Below are 8,054 nucleotides of genomic sequence, written 5' to 3'. Positions count from 1 at the left end.
GAGTTTGAGGTCAACCTTGGCAAAACCCCCACACACCCGTCTCCAAAAAACAAGAGACATATGACAACACTAGTGGTAAGTCAGTGTGGGAAACTACACTTGCAGGTATGCCCTGCCCTAGAAATCAAAACAGCACCCTAGGACCTGAGGTTATCACCTTTTAAGATAAGGGGTCTAGGACTAGGGAGACATCTCAATTGGTATAGTGCTTGCCTTGCAAGCACAAGGCCCTGGGTTCAATCCCCAGCACCACAAAAAAAAAAAAAAAAAAAAAAAAAAATAATAATAATAATAATAAGAAGAAGAAGAAGATAAGGAGTCTAGGGCTGGATTCTGACATGGAGATGTCCCCCTTCCATGGGACACTTAACCAGATACAGGACACAAGATTTGAGGTGAAATTTCAATGGATATTAGGTCTGGGGTAGAGTCTTTCTCCCCAGAAAGTCTAGATTCCACAGGTGTGAAGGTGGTAGAGACTGCCCTGTTTCTCCTGGGTGCTTCCTCTGTCTCTTCACAGCTGCAGTTGGCCTTCTGGTTGAGGGGGGACATTTGGAAGGTGTCTCAGGTAAGGGACTGGGGGTGAAAGTACTATAGGGCTTTGAAGTCTTTGTGAATGGCATGTCCTACCATTATCTTCCCAAAGAGTATCCTCAAAGATCTGGCTCTGAGCAATCTTGAAGGGTGTAGTATTCACCATGGCTCCTTACAGATACTGTTCCAATTGGTCTAGTAGTCCAGGGGAGAAGGATGTACTTGTCGTAAAGCACATCTCCATTGTAGTTGACAATGCTACTTTGAACCAAAGAACTAATATGTCCTTTGATCCTGTGCCCACCATCTCAAAATTGCCACCAACTTCCCTGGCAACTTCTGGGATGCTGCAGATCATTTATTCTCTTAGTGAGCTCTGGTAAAATGCTGTGTAGCATTGTTCTAAGGAGGGTTTTTCTTCTAGGTGCCCTTCCTCTGGCAGCAAGTTGGGTGACTCTTAATCTTTGGAAGGGCACTCTAGAACTCCCCCAGAAAATCTACTTTAGCTGCAACAGAATAAGCCTTCTTTGAAGGGGTAGGGGTGAGTCAAGACACTGCAGCTTTCTTGTCCAGGGACAACCATGGCCCATTCCTGGGTGCAGTTGTCTTCTTTTTTAAAAGGGAATGATCTTCAAAATGCCATTTGCTCTCACATTTCCCCCCTTTCTTTTGCAGGTTCTGAGTGCAACTTAGGTACCTTGCTAGAAGTCTGCTTCTTTTTATTGAGAAAGCCCCTCTGTTCCAGGAGCCACCACTTCTTAACAAAATTTTTATACTTGACATTTCCTTCTGACGCCTTTTTTGGTGGAGATTCCCCAAATCCAGAATCAGAAGTATAGCAGATATGAAGATGTTGGATGATGGAAGAACATTTGGGAAGAGTGGCTCATGGATAGGAAGAGAATGAGGGACTCTTTCTCTGATGAATCACATTGTCCAACATGAAAAGGTCTTCAGAAAATCCTGGGAAAGAAAGTGATCCTGGTAATTGTATCCCCTAGCCTAGGGGAAAAATGAGATAAGACCAATCTCTGCAGGATATAAGAGAGCGAAGACATCAAAACAACTCAGAGGGGAAATGAAACTTTACCATGAAAATGATGGAAGGATACTGATATGAGCCAGGAATCCCCACATTAACCAACTGCACAGTCTTAGTAATGTCATATCCCTCTTTAGGTCTCAGTCTATTTGTAAAGTGAAAGGGCTGGGCTCAGTGGTAGAGTGCAGTGCTGACCATGACAGATGTCCTGGGTTCACAGGAATTAATTTATATTAATTAATATCTTCATCACTTGATTAATATCTAAATCAAGGACCCAGAGGGCCCATCAAGTTTGAAGCCGTTCAGGAAGCCAGAACAGGTGAGCTCTGTAATCTGACTAGAAAAAGAATGTCTAATATGCCTGAAAGCAGTAAGGAGTATGGCACAGGTGGTATCCGAGTCATGGGTCATGAATAGAGACATAAATCCAGGCACCACTCCATCTCATATTTGCTTGGGGGAGGTAATCTCCACATGAATCTTACCCGAGTCCTCCCAGGCAAGACCTTTGACACCACATGCCAGAGGTGCTGGGTGGAAGGGAGTTAATTCAAGGCAGCCCACCTTGCAAGCACATTTTGACTGTGTGCTAGGTAAGGACTGTCCCCACAAGCCCACATACATACCTCCAAGATGGGCTCCACTAGAAAGAGTAAACTGATCTTAAAGGACAATTCTAATGGAGCTCAAAAGACCAGAATGCCGTAAGGATGAGGAAAGTAAAGACTGTGCCCATGAGATTTTGGAGTGGAACAGGGGCTTGATTGAGAGTTGGCATAGATGCCATTTGTGTTATATTCTGGCAAAGAACTTGTCTACAATTTCTGAGGACATAGGAATTTAAAAGTGATAGATTAATTAATCTGGCAGAGGAAATTTCAAGGCAGCATAGCATTCAAGTGGTGGCATGGATATGGCTGTCAGTCTTTAGCCAGGTTTACTGTGATAATCAGGAGCAGAAAAAGAAAATAAGGATTTTGAAAATTCACATTTGGCTAGAAGAATGTCTAAACTTGGGACAAGAAAGATATGGTTGTTGAAGAGATTATAGTCACTATAGAGATGATAAGTGTTTTATACAGAGATAGTAGGAAAGATGCTTTAAGGTCACCTCATTATTTGGCAAGACCACAAGCATGGCAGGCTCAAGGTTGTAAAAGTAAAATTCCACTGAGTAGACTGTGAGGGAACCTTGCTTAGACAGTGCTTTGGAAGCTGTTTCAGCATACTCAGAGGCTATTGCTGCCATGATCCAAGTAGGCCTACCTTCAGTATGAGCTGGCAGCAGAACTTGGCATTATCCAACATGATACAGGTTCTGCAGGAATGCAGAATACTAAAGTTAAAGGGTTATGGAGGCTTCCACCAAGATTTAAAAGGAAGGCCAGGGAGGTCAGGCAAAGTGTAGTAGGGTCAGAATTCTGCAGGCTGTCCCTGAGAGGTCAATGCATGATGCTGTGGGACGGAAGCTGAAACTGGAATGGAGAGCCCAGGAATTAACTTATGACAGTTATGTGGACTGTCTGCTGGAGAAAATTGCTGACTATGGAGAGTCAGACTGAGAGAGGCTATGAGTGCTGTAACCAGCAAGGACAAAGGTATGGAACTTATCAAACCCCTTTGAGAGTACATCTTGCCACCATGCATAATAGATGCCATACATTGAGTTACAGAACCTGTTTGCCTGACTGAGTTTCAGTTTTGTTTTGGTTCCATCCTTCCTTTGTCTTGCACTATTCCCCTCATTTGGAATGGGAGTGTTTGCTCTGTGCCACTATATATTCAGGTACATACCCACTGTATATTTGATATCTCACAGCCAAGAGTTTGCCTTGAGTCTTAGACAAGACTTTGGACTTAGTAGTGCAGTAGTGGGACTGTTAAGACTATGGAGATTCTTGAAGATGATCTAAATGAGATGGACATAAGCATTTGGAGGTCAGGGGTAGAATGTTATGGACTGGATATGAAGTATCCCCCAAAGCTCCTGTGTGTTAATGCAGGAATGGTTGAAGGTCAAATTACTGGAGTCTGAAAACTGTGACCTATTGTAGTTTAAATGAACCGAGTGGTAACTGTAGACACGTGGGAGGTGACTGGGTGGGGTGGATCACTGGGGATGTACCCTGGAAGTGTTCATCTTCCTTGTGATCCCTTCCTTTTGCTTTTTGCTGCTTCTTGACCTGATCTGAGAGACACAGATGCTATCTTCTCAAAGTCCCAAGAGACAATAACAAGTGATCCCAGGGTTTTTTGGCTCAGCAGCTGTGGTGTGAAGTCCATGGTCTGTGGAGGAGACCCTCCACCCCAGGTCCTGTGGGTTAAGCACAGGTGGTACTGGGGCTTCTGTTTCTGGTATCTATAATCCTGGGTCTGTGGGACAGTGAAGGAGAAATCACTGTGGGGCAAGCTCTGGTGGTGACCATGCTGGTAGCATTGGAACCTATGATAGAGCAGTTATAGGACATGGATAGGACCTTCCTCTGATTCCAAGGGAACAACTTGGGTGATGCCAAGGCTTTTTGCACTGGAAACTAGAGTCCTGGGGCTGTAGTTTAGGAATGAGACCTTCTCTACATCCTGCTGGGTGAATGCAGATGGTGCCAGAGATTGGTAGTCACACTTCTGGATCTATGAACGGTACTTAGGTCCTTTCTCATCTCCCAGTGGACAGGTACAGGTGAATCTAGGACTTGGCACTATTGGCTATAGACTGAAAGATGTGACTTTGGCAGAGACCCTCCCTAATTCTCAGCAGACAAGTGCAGGTGGGACTCAGGCTTGTGGCTCTAGCAGTCACTGCTCCTAAAGCTGCAGGCTGCTGAGGGAGCCTGTCTTCTCCCCACTGAAGTATGTATCAGTGGAAGACTTCTACTCCTAAGGCATGATGGTATCTAGCAGTGGCTGTTGTAGTAGCTTATGTCTGAGGGCTGGAGGTCAATCAAAGTAAGTTCCCTCTTTGGAGCAGAGCAGTCCTTAGACCAACTAGCTCCCCAAACTGGATTTAAAACCTATTGAAACTGTAGCACTCTCCTGCAAGTCAGACTGTCAGTCCACTGCTTTGATGGGTTCCTAACATTTTCTTCTTACCTTTACCTGGTGGTACTGGGGTACTTACTCTCTCAGTCAGGTAGCTGGTATCTAAATAATAATTTTCTTTGTTCCTTTCAAAGTCTTTATGCTATTTAGGGTTCCCATCACTTCTTGCTGACTTAGAGAATTCTACATTGTTTTAAAGAGCATTTAAATCCTTATCATGAGAATTAGAGTTTTGAAACCTCCATTTCATGCTTAAGGAACTTGGTGAATTATAGAAAAAATAGAGTTAAGTGAGTGACACTCTGTGTAAACTATGAAAGGATTTATTAGTATATTTGTTCACTAAAATTATACCATACAGGCAGCCTATTAAATAAAGAGAAAGTTAACTATAGTTCCCTCATCTTTAATTAGAAGTAAGGGATAATATGCTATTTCTTGTTTGAAGAAACCTATTTTAGAACTTTACTCCCACAAGTTTTAATTATATAAATTATTTGGCTTTGGTTGAATTTATGTGGGGTATGCCTCCTGAATTTGGCATTCATTTCAAAAGTTATAAAGTGAATTTTTTGATTTTTACTTTCAAGTTCCTTATAGTGATTCCAGAAACAGAAAAATTAATGCTGTATGTGAAATAAACAAGGCATTGGAAAATTCCTTAGTATAGCTAAGTAGGCATGTCTCCACCTTGATAGGTCATCACTCTTTGCTATGGATTGAACTATTTCCACCTCACATGCATATGTTGAAGCCCTAACCCAATTTTAAAAAATCTAAAGCAATTCATTTCACTGTCAGAAATGTGAAGAAATAATGTAAATTAAGGATGAATTTATACCCCAAATCATTATAAATAACATAACTCTTTTGACATTATAGTGCATATTTTATTTTTTCTCCTATGCATAGGATTTATTGTTTTTGTTTTGAACTAGCTATAGTAATATTAGGTAGGTATAAAGTTAACATTAGGCTATTGGTATTTTCCCCCTGTTATTGCATGATGATTTTTGTTTTCCTTGTTCTTTTTTTTCCTTGCTGTTGCATTTTTAATCCTTTAATAATAATCACTTTAATGAATGTACCAAATGTTTGCCCAATTATTTTTATAGTTGCTGTAGACACTACAGGTTTGGCTTACCCAGCATTCAAATTTAACCTCATTCTCCCTTTCCTGATGCTAGAGAGAATGTAAAATCCACATATGCACTTTCCCAGCTTTTCTTACAGCAAGGAGTGGTCATCCAGCTGGCCTGGAATTGTAAGCACCACCACTTTCCCTTCCTATTCCTTCAATGGTGGTATAATGGTTGAAGGAGCAGCTGTTGAAACAATAATGAGGAGAGCCATGGAGACCTAAGTATTTTCAGATCCTCTTGCCATTACAGAAATAAACCCCTATTTAGATCACTTCAGTTGGGTTTTATTTTGTCCCTAAAATATTAATTTCTAAAATAGTTAGAAATTTATTTATTAATTTCTTTGATTGTTTGATTTTTCAAATTATGTTGTAGAACTTTTATTATAGAAAACTTCTACGTTTGCTGTAGAAGACTAATATAAATTAATTCCTGTGAACCCAGTAAGAGTTCACTGATAATACGTTCATTGTCTACCTTCTTTAAGTATTCTCCCTCACATTTTGCAGTACACAGTATTATACTAATATTCAACTTTAAATCTGATATAAAATTATCTAGTGATTATTTTAATGAATAAAGCTTTGCTGCTAATAGAATTATTCCCTATAAATGAAATCATTGGGTCAATATGTGATGGTCTTTTTCTTTTGGAAAGTAGGTGGTAAAAGACTCACCTGTGGTCTGATACTGATTAAATCTTAGATGAGATCATTAAATATCCATAAACTGACAAAATAAAAACATATTTTCTATAACATATTTCAGAATGCTTTTATAAACATAATTAAAATACATTAAGGCATAAGGAAGCCATAAATCTTACTGATAATGTATGTAATCCCTTGTAGATGAGTTTTGTATACTCCAGCTGCCTGAGAGATTATAGTGTGTACAGATAGCTCAAGAATGAATAGTGCTTTCTGTGTTTCTTAGGAGCTACAGATGAGAACGATTTACCCATCTCTGAATTCATTATGTTATTAATATTTCTACCAGTTGTACAATGTCTGTACCAAATCATTCAAAAGTTTGAGAGATCACTGCTCTTTGATGAGCATTGAAATCATAAATCAAGACTAACATTAATACATTTCTTAAGGTCTTTAACAAAAATAGGACTCCCCGAAAATGAAAAAAAAATTAAGCATTTCTGAGTCTGTAGATGAGGTTGAGGCCATTCAGTTCAGCATTTTTTTTTAAATTTCTCATATCTCTGAGTTTCTTCAGAACTCTGAAAGTATTTTATTTGACCTTTAGTTAAAAATACCCCTCAAGTAAATTAAAATTATAAATAATCGATAAATGGAGTACATGAACTTAAATATGCTGGTGTCAAATATGAAACATAAGTGACCATTATCAATTTAACTTGAGTTGTCAACATCATATACTTTTGTGGAGTCCCTAGAACAACATTTCTCCAGTCATCTCCGGTAATTTATTTTAAATGTTATAAATGTGTTCTTTGGTTGAAAAGCATGTAACTATCATTGTTTCATTTGGTGTTTTATTTTTAATTTACTTGTGAAAAATGTGAAAATACACTATTTTATTTCATATGTGCCAAACACAATAAAGCAACAGTAAGGCTAGATCTAGTAATGGATTATACTGTAGTCTTTCATTATAATGTTAGTGCTTTGAGTGCTGCTTTGCACTTCTGGTTCAGTTTGGTTTACTCTAAGAACGACCAGTAGAAGCATCAAAGGTACCCAGAACACTGACAGCATCATGAAACCGCCCTACCAGTCCTACATAACATACCTTTTAACTTCTTGTCAAATGGGAAAAATAAACTTGTATAGGTTTATTGTATAGAATGTTGGGATAGTCTGTTACATGCAATTACTTAAAAACTAAAAATTGCTGAAATTTCAGAGATGACAAATAATTCCTATTCTCCTCCTTTTAATAATACTTCATCCAAATTTATTTTCTTCTTGATGCCCATGATCAGGTGAAATTGTATATTTCTTTATTTGTTCATTCTCTGTCATCTACAGAATGTAGGTGGTTAAGGACTTGGTCTTGGTTAAGGTTAAGGACTTGGTCTTTCCCTAGAATTTGGAAGACTGTCTCACATTGAAGAGATAATTGATGAATTGATGTTCATTGACTGACTGAGTCATTGAGTCCTCAGGGCCTTCAGGGACTAAAGCAAGGGAAGGTGCAGTAGGGATCGAGTGATCTTCTGAGTGCCAGCTCAGTAGTGTTTCATTATGCTACTTGATGCTTTCGGGACTTTTTTCAATTCTTTAGATAGCGATAATAAGTTTATTCAGACATTTAAG

At 39.2% G+C, this 8,054-nt stretch overlaps 1 pseudogene; it reads right to left on the bottom strand.

Moving 5' to 3' along the window:
- Positions 1 to 366: 366 nt before the first annotated feature.
- LOC124976375 (interferon-stimulated 20 kDa exonuclease-like 2) lies at positions 367 to 2,828 on the bottom strand (annotated as a pseudogene).
- Between the last annotated feature and the right edge of the window lie 5,226 nt (positions 2,829 to 8,054).

This window comes from Sciurus carolinensis, chromosome 2 (genome assembly GCF_902686445.1).
Source record: "Sciurus carolinensis chromosome 2, mSciCar1.2, whole genome shotgun sequence".
Taxonomy (NCBI): Eukaryota; Metazoa; Chordata; class Mammalia; order Rodentia; family Sciuridae; genus Sciurus; species Sciurus carolinensis.
Note: the sequence above shows the minus strand (reverse complement) of the source record. Positions and strands in the feature narration are given on the sequence as shown.